The 13,133-nt window shown below is 31.5% G+C and overlaps 1 pseudogene; it reads left to right on the top strand.

Moving 5' to 3' along the window:
- The first annotated feature begins 2,339 nt into the window (after positions 1-2,339).
- Positions 2,340-9,612, top strand: LOC105781606 (probable long-chain-alcohol O-fatty-acyltransferase 1; annotated as a pseudogene).
- Positions 9,613-13,133: the final 3,521 nt, after the last annotated feature.

Here is a 13,133-nt window from a genome sequence, read left to right on the forward strand (position 1 = left end):
TGCATTGTATTTTTATTACCTTGCAATATGTATCATAGGCTTGTTCAACTAGTCATCTGTTGCTTATATGTATTATTTATTTTAGTTTTGATTCTAAATTTTTATTTTACTTTAATACTTGCGATAACTTGAGTTCTAACTTTTGGATTTTAATTGTGTTATTAATTTATTATTTTAAATTCTAAAACTAAATTCATTAATTTTTATATTTAATTTTAAAGTTAAAATTTTCATAGAGAATTTAATTTAAATAATATTTTTTATCCTTAAAAGTATATTTAAAGTTCAAATTTAAAAAATAAAATAAAATAAAATATTTATCATAAAAATAAATATTATTTGATTAAATATATTTTTTTAAAAGGTTATGTTTTTAGCAGCGTTTTTGTGAGAAGCGCCGCTAAAGGTTTATTCTTTAGCGGCGTTTGTGATAAAAGCGCTGCTAAAGGTCTTGGTCTTTAGCGGCGTTTGTAGTAAAAGCACCGCTAAAGGTCTTGGTCTTTAGCGGCGTTTGTGGAAAAAGCGCCGCTAAAGGTTTTGGTCTTTAGCGGCGTTTTTTCCAGTGCTTCTCAAAACGCCGCAAATACTTTTAGCTAAAAGCCTGTTTTGGTGTAGTGCAACTTACCTATGACATAAAAGCATAGAAGTAAGTTCATGCGAACTTAGTGAGAAAACCTTCTTTTACCTGATTCATATTCGAAAACTCTATTTTCTTCTATCTCCTTGTATCCTTTTTTCGATTTGTATCTGACAAATACATCTCTAAAGTTCCATTCATCATGCCATAGGTGTCACGCTACGCACCAAGATCATAACTTACCTCTGATGATTCCCTTAACCATTCCCACTTCAAAGGACCTTACAAACAGAATACTCTTGGCTCGACACTTACACTAGCGCTCTCAAGCTTCTTTGTTTTTGTGAGAAGCGCCGCTAAAGGTTTATTCTTTAGCGGCGTTTGTGATAAAAGCGCTGCTAAAGGTCTTGGTCTTTAGCGGCGTTTTTAGGAAAAGCGCCGCTAAAGGTCTTGGTCTTTAGCGGCGTTTGTAGTAAAAGCATCGCTAAAGGTCTTGGTCTTTAGCGGCGTTTGTGGAAAAAGCGCCGCTAAAGGTTTTGGTCTTTAGCGGTGTTTTTTCCAGTGCTTCTCAAAACGCCGCAAATACTTTTAGCTAAAAGCCTGTTTTGGTGTAGTGCAACTTACCTATGACATAAAAGCATAGAAGTAAGTTCATGCGAACTTAGTGAGAAAACCTTCTTTTACCTGATTCATATTCGAGAACTCTATTTTCTTCTATCTCCTTGTATCCTTTTTTCGATTTGTATCTGACAAATACATCTCTAAAGTTCCATTCATCATGCCATAGGTGTCACGCTACGCACCAAGATCATAACTTACCTCTGATGATTCCCTTAACCATTCCCACTTCAAAGGACCTTACAAACAGAATACTCTTGGCTCGACACTTACACTAGCACTCTCAAGCTTCTTTGTTCTTACCTTGATACTATACGGGGTTCACCTTAACACTTTATACAGAACTTTTTTTTTCAGAATTAGCCATACTTATCGTTCCTTCAAAAGACTTCATACGTTGTTTTATCAGAGTTCGCCATGGATTCCTTTCTTTTCGTTCAGAGTCCGCCACAGAGGCATTTCTTTCAAATGGTTGCCACAAGGGCCATTCTTTAGACTGCGCCACTAAGACGTTCCTTTTTAAAGATAACCACAAAGGCTTCTGTGTCTAGAGTTTTGCCACAAAGGTATTTCCTTGCGGAGGTTCGCCACATATGCTTACATTTTCTAAGTTTTTCCACAAAGGCATTCCTTAATATTCAGTACTCACCGCAAAGGCTTTCCTGTCTAGAGCTTTGCCACAAAAGCGTTCTTTAACATTCAGTACTCACTGCAAAGGCTTTCTTGTCTAGAGTTTTGCCATAAAGACTGTCCTTTTGTTGGTGATTTAGGCGATAGGGTTTTGCCTAGACTCACACCTAGTGAGGTTTGCCCCTCATTATCTTGGGACACATAAGAAACCATATTAGGTAAAACTTTAGGTCATTATCCTTACCCAGTAGAAACAAACTTACTCTTTTACAACATAGCATGAAAGATTATAAACCTTACCTTGACATGAAGCACCCATAGGTGGAAATCCATATCAACTCTCAACTTTCGTGAAGGAAGGAAGTACTTTAGATTGGTTTAGATCTAGACCAGGGAAATACTTCCTAGAGAAGGTAGAAGAAAAACTTCCATTTTTAATTTCTGGCTATCTAAATATACAACCTTTGTCCTTATGAAAACTTGATACGCGTCACAATCTTACTCTATTTGCCATATGGGTGTTTTACAACTGTAAGGAAACATGTTCAAAAATCCATATTTACATGTATAAATAAATATTTTCGGGTTAAATCCATCATTCGCTCTTATACATCTCATTAAAATATAAACAACACCTTAGCTAGGTAAACTTGGCATACAACTCCTTTCGACGATATCTCAATTACTCGAAATTCCTTAACATTTTACCAAGTTCCACTCCTAGAGATGTCTCACTCTCTAAGGCATTTTGACTCAATATCCTAATGTTAACAGTTTACGCAATCTATCCACCAAAGTATTGTTTGAGCAGTTAGAACCACGCCCCTGCTTCCTTCTGACTTATTCACCTATCTAAAACTTCGCCCAAGAGTGTTCCCGTAGACTTCAACCTCTTAATTAAATTCAACACCTTACTTACCCGAAACCTATTCTGAAATACTTCTCCTACAACAACACTCGAGCACTAGGGCTTTACCGGTCGGGATGCCACACTCAATATTTGCACATTTCGTCAACTTAGTCCAAATTCTAAAAATTAAAAAAAAAATTATAATTTTTAAAAACTAGATAGAAAATTGGAGAAAGTGAGAGGAAAGACAATAACTTTTATATCTTAACTAGATAGAAAATGTTAAAATTACTTTTCTTTTCTTTATTTTATTAAGTTTAGCTATCCAAACAAAAAATAAATATTTCCTTGCTTTTCTTTTCTACATTTCTTTTCCTTACCTTCCTTTATTTTTAATTATCCAAGTATAGGATTACAATTAACTTAGTAATATAATAGAAAATAAAAAGATGCTGAACAGTTTAAAAAAATCAAACTCGTGCTTTTCTATATATATTATAGATTATAGATACGTGTAGTAATTTGATGACTTTCAGATGTAGTATCATTAACTACTTACCAAACAAAATGATGAAATTAATTTCCCGTGTTGTGAAGTGATATCGTCAAATATATTTCATCAAAGATCTCGAAGGGCTTCTCAAGACTTGTCTCAATCTTCCCTGTCATTATTCTATTTTCATTTCTCCTTTTTAACATTCACACCTTCCATTTTTGAGTTGCCCATATGTTTTTCCTTTCATGGATGGCCAATTTTAAGCTTATTTTATTTGCCTTTGATAAAGCTCCCTTTTAACCACTTCCTTCAAAACCTCATCTTTTCATCCTCACAGCTTGTTTACCATTTAAAACCAAACAATACTCTGTAAATATTAAAAATGATGGAATCCCATTCTAGGAAAGTGAACCAAAAGTTCCTACTATGATCCAAGAGGCTATGAATAAATCTACATTGTTGATTTTACTGTTTTGTTCCTACAACTTTGAACACTATTTTTATAGACTTGTTTTGTTGAATATTCACTTTTTCCATACTTATTTTACAATTTAGTTTTTGTTAGTTGTGGCTGCAATACCAACTGAGATCTTGTTTGCTGGTGTCGAACTGGAGCCACAGTTCAAAGCACCAGTTCGAGCCACTTCATTGTAAGACTTTTGGGGACATAGATGGAACCTTAGAGTCTCGAATATACTTCATTCGGCCATATACAATCCTGTAAAAACCATTTCTACACGAGTAATTGGATCCAGATGGGCTTCATTGCTTGCTGTTTTTGCAACATTTGTCACTTCGGGTTTGATGTATGAACTGATATATTACAATATAATCCACAAAAGCCCTACGTGGAAAGTTACTTGGTTCTTCATTTTACAATGAGTTTTGGTCGATATGGAGATTGTTTTGAAGAAAAAATTGGTGGCCACCAAGAAGTTCCGGCTTCACGAATTAATTTCAGAACCTTTGGCCTCGACAAATATAGCAGTCACCGTTGGCTGCTTATCTTATTGCATGGAACACCCCAAACTCGGCCTAGACGTTATGGCTGAATCTAGAGAAGTTACATCAACTCGTATGAAAAACTAATTTAAAAATCATAGCCTAGACATCGTATGATCTGAAATTTTAATTTAGCTTAGCTTATACAGGTTTCAGGAAAATCACAAGTTTGACAACATCTATTTCACAACACAATCTCTTAAACATTTACTTATAAAATAGTGGAAACTTTCATAAATTTGCTCTCTAACTTTAATAATCACATGATTTGAAAATATTAATTTTTAGCAAATCTCTTACACGTTATTTTGAAAATATTAATTTATTTCACAGAAAAACTTGTAATAGGCCCAATTTGCCCGGCCCGCTATTAAAATAAACCAAACCAAAAAGTCCAATTACAATGGGCCAAATTCGGGTTGAAGCCCAGTCACTAAACCCGATTACAGACCCTAACCTGGTCCTAACCATCAACCCAAACCCGTTACAAACCCAAGCCCAAAAGCAAAGAAAAAACCTAAAACCCTAAAGCAGTTTCAAACAAGCCTCACGGTAGCAGTAGAAACTCGAAGCCACTCTCCACGCACGTAGCACCACTCACGCGAGCCTCAGATGCGTGCTGGCACAGACATCCGTGACGTGCACGCCCCTCACACTGCAGATGCGGCGTACTCGCACACAAGCAAACAAGCAAAAATGCACAGAAAACAGCACAAAATGGAGCGAAAAATTGTAATAAGGGAGAAAAAGCAAAAACAAAAAAAGAGAGGGATTTCTGTATTTTCTTTTTGGCTATATAAAGCCATTGCAAAATCTGTAAAAGGACACAGACAAAAAAATCACACACGCATTCAATATACAAAAAAAATCAGAATACCAAGAGGTGATCTTTCTGGGTTCTTTTCTTTCTTTTATTCGCAGTTCTTATTTCCGTTTTATATTCTGTTGATTGTTTATTAAAAAATAAGCGGTAGCAGTAAAAGAAAGGGGACGTACCTGGTAACCGCATCCTCTTTCTCTCCGTCGTCATCGGAGTTGAATCGGGATCGGGACCTAAGGTGATGAATCGTCAGAGCGGCGCAAGAGGAAGGCCATTGCTCTTTAGGTTTTAGGAAGGTTAAAAGGTTTTAGGTTAGATCTTTAAGGGCCATCATTAAAACGCTAACGTTCAAGGTCAATATAATGACTTCAAAACGCCGCCGTTTGATGGCCGAACCCGAGCGGTGACCTGATCTAGGGAAGGATCTGCGTGTTAGGACCAAATGGTATATTTATTCGATGGGTCCTTGCGTGTTTATGGAGTTGCAATTTGATCTTTTTTATCTGTTTGTAATTTGTACTTCATATTTTGTTCTGTTCTCATTCATATCCAAATTGAAACGGTACCGTTTTATGTGGTTGATTGAAATTATTTTAGTGTTTGCGCTTAATTGCTGGATCAGTCCCTCAGTTTTGAAATAAATTTTAATTTAATATAATTCATTTTTTTATAATACTTTTTTCACATATTATAGATTTTAATATTACTTGTAGTATTTAATTTCAATAATGTTTAAATTTATTATTATAGTTTAAAATGTAATAAATTATTATTTTAGTCCGTATTTTATATTTTAAATTCATTATACATTAATACTTTAAGCTTATCGTTTTATTTAATTTTGTTTCCTCTTATTATTATTTTAATTTTATTTAAACTCTAATTTAAAGGTTGTCGATTATCGTTCTCAATTTCAAAATGCTTTTCATATTTAATATTGATTTCAAAAGTTTTAATAAATCAATTCTTATATTAATTTATTGTTTCTCACATTATTTTAACATTGACTTAATATTTTTCAAAACTTATTATTAATGTGATTTCTAAAATATAATACTTTATTCTTTCAAATTATTATTAATATGTTTTAAATTCATTGACATCATTTTTTTATATATACTTTTATTTTTCCAATTTGATATATTATTATTCATTTTATCTCACTTAATATATTTTAAAAAAATTGATATGTTACTTTATATTTCCCAATAATTTATTTTAGAATATAGTTCCTAATTTTATTTTCACCATGATGTTTGATGACTATTATATCTATATGTATAATTTATAAGGAACCTTTTTGGTGTATATAAATAAATATAAAGTATAATAGATTTCAACTTATAAAATTTTATATGCTTCTCATACATAAGTATTTTATTTCTCAAGGAAAGTTATCTATTTTGCTTGCTTTAGTTTGGTTATTTATTATTAAATTGTTTCTAAATATCTTTTTCAAAATATCCCTATCGAGTGATTATTGATTCATTATATACTTAATTATTAATGTTGATGTACTATATGTTTGGTTGCTGCATATTGTAAACTTGGTTTGTTATTCATCATCTGCTTTATATATTTCTATTCAAATTATGTTGTTTGTAAAAATTGCATTTCATTAAAACATCATAATCGTCTTATTTCAAAACTCCTAAAAAAGGCTTGGTGTTCAATAGTTCTCGAGAGAATTGTGCCCTAACTTACTGGGCTTCAATTCTCCTCGATGAATTTATATCACTAAGTATCCATTTTATTAAAACCATACAATTGTAAAAATAAAGCTCTTAAGACTACAAAATGTTGGATCCTAACTTACAGGATGCGGCATTTTGTTATCTCGATTTTAAAATAAAGACAATATTTGAGGCTTAAGAATTTCGAGAAATTGAACCCTAACTTACTGGATTCTGATTTCTCGATTGACTTAAACAATCAAATAACCTTCTTTAAACTCATGTTTTTTTCTTAAAAAAGAACACATTTAATTTTGGAGATTGAATTGTAACACCCTAACTTACTGAGTGTGACAATTTATTTCCTCGAAATAAATTCGTCTTATTATTCAATCTAGTTTGTTCAAGTTTTTCTCATCAAGGATCGTACATTAAAATCTTTTCAAGGTTTCGATATTAAGACATTAAGCAATCAATTAGGTACCAATTTTGGGCGTACGAGGGTGCTAACCCTTCCTCGTGCGTAATCGACTCCCGAACCTATTTTCCTCTAAATATGTAGACCTAAAATTGTTTTAAGGTGAGCCAATCACACCTCAATAAAGGATTGGTGGTGACTCCGTTTTCAAAGTCGATTCCATTTTTTTCAAATTAAAAGGTGGTTTCGACAAAACTCTTGCAAATTTTAGTCAAATCTGATGTTCAAAATACTTCTCGTACAGTGAAATCACTTAATAACTTATTTAGTTTCGCAACGGAAATTTTAGAGTTTTAATTTTTGAAACCGGATTCTAAATTTGGTAAATCGTATTATTTTGCAGTTTCATATTAAAATACAAAAAAACCAATGATCAAAGTAAAAACCTAAAACAAACCAAATCCGAAAACTTAGTTCAAAAACCCAAAAGTCCATAAAACTTAATTAATTAAAAATAATCAAACCAACTTAAGTGAGAAATCAATCTGAGCTCCTGCACGCCGTTCGGTCATAAGTTTGAAGATCACCTGAAATGTATTAAGCAAACGGGTGAGCTAGAATCCTAGTGTGTAACATATCCCAAGCAACAAATTAGATATACATGAATAAACAGATACGTTTTCAAATATAGATTCAAACATATTCTCATATACAGTATCAAATGTATTTCATAATAGAATACAAATGCATACTCAGATTCGGAAACAAATGCATATTCAGATTCGGAAACAAATGCAATCATAGATCCTACCCTCATCCGCTACAAACAAACTCCGTCCAACCAATCACACCAATTAAGACTACGAGAGTTCTTCCATCCAATCACATCAGGTCGTAGTGGTATGCCGCTCATAAAGGTGCAGCTGAGCTGCCAAACAGATATTGTGGTTTAACCGCCAAAATTGTAATAAATAAACAGATATCGAATGTGTGAATGTCATACATGCTATTCACAATAGATTTTAGATCACATTAGATTAAACAAATCATGCTATAATGTATAACATACCTCTCGTGCGATCGTAATTCACGTTAAACAAAAACAGAGCATTGGATATTAGAATTTATAGTCATATTTATACCATACGGAAGGGCTAAATTTGATTCGTGTGACAAATAAGGCCATAATGTGAAATTTTAAAAAATGGATCCACATGCCCGTGTGCCCCACATGGCCCAATTGACCCAGACAGTGTTCACATAGTCTGACACATGGCCTGTTACATTGTCGTGTAGCGTCGATAGTCAAATTTTTAGCTTCGCATCATTCACTTTTTTTTTTGGATTTTTCGTTACACACCTAATCATTTTTCGATGCCAACACAACAGTTGCAATTCCAACACCTAAAAACGACATTCAGAAGGAACTAATTAACAATCGATATATGAAATTCAAACACTAATTCGACCATAAGTGAAAAATACAATCGGCTTGTACACAACCCAAAACAACCCCTACAAGGCATTCTATCACTTACCACAGATAAAAGTAACAGTTCTTAAATCTTACTATTCACCAAACAATTACAACTGAAGCTAAAAACTTAAATAAACCACCCATCCTTCACGTGAAAGAACGATTCATAATAAATAATAAGGAAAGAAAATAGTATACAATGTCTACCACAAAAATAGCACAACAGTAATGACAGCACAACGTAGAAACTAAGCATCCATAATCGTAGCAAAGCGGAAACAAATGATAAATCAAAGTAATAAAAGAAAAACAATACACCTAAATTTTCCAATGAGGAAAGGAAAAATGGTAATGTGCGCAAAAGAGAAAGAAAACAAAAGAAATGATGTCAAAAAAGAAATTTTCAATAACAGGTAAACTGGAAACAAAAATTGGGGAAAAGAGAGAAGTGGGGAATAGGGGACGTAGGAGTGGGAGTGGGAGTGGGAGATTTTTTGGGAGAAATTTTGGAATAATTTCAAAAAACTACACATATCTCACTAAATCCCTTAACAACCCACTTATCAGGTTTTCCCTAGAATTTGAATTTATCCCAAATTCTACCACATGGGCTGCACAATGTAAAAGAAACAAAGATATTTCCCACTTTGCACACACATAATTCGAATACAAGACCCTAAGGTAAGCTAAAGCCTTACCACTGAACCAGCAGGCTCATTCTATCAACAGTTGAACAAAAATAATTTATAAACCAAATGTTCACTGATAAAGGTTGGGGAAAAAATTAATAAAGATTCAAGGGAAGGGATTTGAACACAAGACCTTAAGCACATAATCTAGAACACTTAACCACTAAACCAAATCAAATTCTTTAACATAATTTTTCAATGTTTAATTCAAATACAGGACATGACCACTCTTGGTTTCACTACTCCATTCCTTCTAGTCCGGTTTTTGGGATGTGACATCGCAACTCTTGAGAAATGGTATTGATGATAAGGTTATTCGGAAATACAATGCATTTTTCGAGTTTTTCAAGGGATTAACATAAGTTTTATAATTTCTTCGTATCATATATGTGTATATATGCGGGTGAAAATTATGTATTTAGAATATATATATGTGTGCATTTAAATATAACATATCATAAATAATTAAAACATAAGGTTTAAAATTAATAATAATAACACATGCACTATATATAATATTAAAATGAAAAATTTTAAGACTAAATTGTGAGTAAAATGAAAATTAAACACATAAGAACAATTTATTAGGAATATTGAATGCACTACAATTGTATATCATAGAGTTGTCATCAATCTTGAGTTGATATTGAATTAACTTGTAACATCAACTCATCGAAAACTTACATAATAGTATAGTATACAATTGATGAAGGTAATAAAGTATGCATAATAGAAGTAAAACGTCAAGAATTAGTTAAAACAAAGCTTTGGTTTAGTGGTACAGCTTAATGTTTTATTTACTCAAATAGTCAAACCGTATGTGTTTAAATCCAAGCACATGCAAAATTTTTATTGGTTTTAAATAAAAGATTAAAATACTTTTAAATAATATTATTTTAATAATGAAACACATTTTCATAATTTATATAATCAAGTTGGTGACACCAACTCGCTTAGATAATAGTAAGTATAAAAAAACACTTTGGTTTAGTGGTATAGTTAATGTTTTGTATAAAAAATAATAGTAAGTACATAAATACAATTGATGGAGGAAATAAAGTATGTATAAAAAAATTAAAATAATTTTTTATTGAGTGATAAATTTAAGATTTTACTAATGCAATTGGGGTGGTTCAAACCCTTCTATATGCATAATATAACTTATTTTCAAATAAAAGATTAAAATATCCTTAAATAATAAAATTTATTTTAATTGTGAAATAATATTTTATAATTTTTCTAACGAGTTGATACTCAATTAAATCGTGACACCAATTTAATAAAAACTTAAATAATAGTATACATTACTGATGAGATTAACAAATCATTAAATGTTTCTTTCTATTTTTCCTAATAGTTTATTGTCATAAATTTTCATCCACGTAAATAATATTTCCATGTATCAATTTTCCCCCAGCTTTTTACACTATTTAGTTTATGCATTAACTTACTTGACGTTTAAGAAAAAGAATAAAAATTATCCCACTGAAAATATTGTCGATCTTGTTTGCGTTTCTTTCCCCAACTAAGGTGGATCTTGTCGATCCATTCTGAAATTATGGGGTTAGTGTTTGTTTTTGAGAAATACTTTTAAAAAGTATTATAAAAGAATATTTTTGAGGAGTATGTTTGAAATTCCTTTTAAAATTTAAATATTTAGTATTATTGTTAAAAGTGTTTTTAAAAATAAAATGTTCATTTTAGACATAGTATTATACAGTAATAAATATATTTTTAAATAATATTCAAATTAGTTAATATTATGATATTTTAATATGAATATTATAACTTGTTGTTAATATTTTAATATATGAAATATGAATTTTAAATGTTTTAAGTAATTAATATTAATTACTTATAAAATTTAATTAGAATATATAAGTTATATTTTAAATATTTAAATATAACCATTAAATATTTTTAATTAAATATTAATACATTTGTATTATTTTAAAATATAATATTGCGAAATAATGGGTTTCTTACTTCTTGCAGCTAAAGAAAAGGGGAAAGGGACGAGGGATGAAAAAATAATTAAACTCTCAAAAGTGCTTTTGGGAGAAGAAAAACAAAAAATTTTAGTTTCTCCGTTTGGCCAAAAGTGCTTTTGAAAAACAAAAAATTTCAGCAAAAAATTGTTTGTTTAGCATAACCTTTTTTCTAAAAGTGTTTTTCAAACCAAAAGTGTTTCTCCATAGCATTGCTAAACGCATCATTAGTAGATTAACTTTTAACTTTTTCTAAAGTTATTTAATTTTTTTATTTTTTAAGGTATTTACTGGAGCGAACTCAATAACTAATCATTCACGTTTTGTAGGCTCATTAAAGGGGTAAATACTGGTCATGAGTTTTAAAACTACTCTATACCCAAGACGAGGATCGAATCCTCAACTTTGTTTATTGCTTAGAAAATAAAAATGAAAAAAAGTCAAAATAATTTAATCAAATGGTAAAAGTTATATACAAAACTTAGATTTCACATTTATTTGTTATTGTTATAATCATCCTCTGAAATAAATAGTGCACATAGTACAATATAATTAAATTGGACATTATTTTATGTATAGCTACTACATTACGCACAAAGTGAAAGCTCAAAAGCCAGCTTTGGTATTTTTTTGAACGAAAAACCAATTGTGCTGTTAAACTTTCTTTAATCCTAGGTTATGAATAGTGAATTTGTGTGTCAAAGAATCTCATTTATATCAATTAAACGGATTGAATCGAGAATTAATGATTTGATTAATTTAATTATTTATCCGGTTACTAAAATATTGTATGCGGCACTTTAATATCTTATAAAGACTTTCTTATTTTAAATAATTTCAAATAAATTATGTGTGCACAATCATAATAAATAAGAAATACATCAATTTTGTATCAGAAACACGAGAATTGAGCTCAGAGTTCCACATCATCATAAAATATCATCCATCAATACAATCAAGATCCATTCTATGTTATTGCGCCACTGTGTACGAATGCCAAGCAAAGAATTAGCATAAATATTAAAAATTGAAGCGACTTGACTACAAGTTAGAGGTGCTCATGGATCAGGCGGCCCGGCCCGAAATATGGGAGGGTTTGGGTAAAATATAGGCCCGAAATATGAGCTTGGGCAAAAAAAATGAGGCCCCGTTTAGAAAATGGGCCGGGCCTCGGGCACCACTTTTTTGGCCCGGGCCCGGCCCGAATATAATAAATATATATTTTTTAATTTTTTTAAATTTTAAAATATTTTTAAAATACTTTTTTTAAAAAATTATTTTTAAAATAAATTGTTAGTGTTTTATTAAAAAAATGGGCCAGGCCGGGCCGGGCTAGGGCTTAGGAATTTTTTCCCTGGCCGGTCCTGGACAAAATCTCAAGCCCATATTTTGGGCTGGGCCAGCCCCGGGCCTAGGATGCGGGTCGAAATTTTTTTCTGAGCCCGGCCCAGCCCATGAGCACCTCTACTACAAGTGTAACAGGTTAGTTGTAATATTTGTAAGTGTTACAATTGAACACTTAGAGCATTCCAATGATTAAACCCAAGAGAGATTGGACGATAAGGTGACCAAAAATATAGCGCATGCAATTAAGAAGTTTAGCTAATTAGTCACTACGTATTATAATATGACAAATCATCATCAAAGGTTAATTACACTAAGCTACACCTAGGATAATTAAATTGAATAATAGAAAAAAATGCACAAATATCAATTCAATGAGCTAAAGTGGTCGATTGATATTTGTATTGCTAGTTAATTCTTGGATTATGGATCTAAATGACTCAAACTCCTAATTGGTCCAATTTTATCTTTTGGTCATCATTTTACCTAATTAGGAGATTTAGTTCAGTTTATCTCTCGACCTCACTAAATTAAATCGAGACAATAAAATT

Source organism: Gossypium raimondii, chromosome 13 (genome assembly GCF_025698545.1).
Source record: "Gossypium raimondii isolate GPD5lz chromosome 13, ASM2569854v1, whole genome shotgun sequence".
Taxonomy (NCBI): Eukaryota; Viridiplantae; Streptophyta; class Magnoliopsida; order Malvales; family Malvaceae; genus Gossypium; species Gossypium raimondii.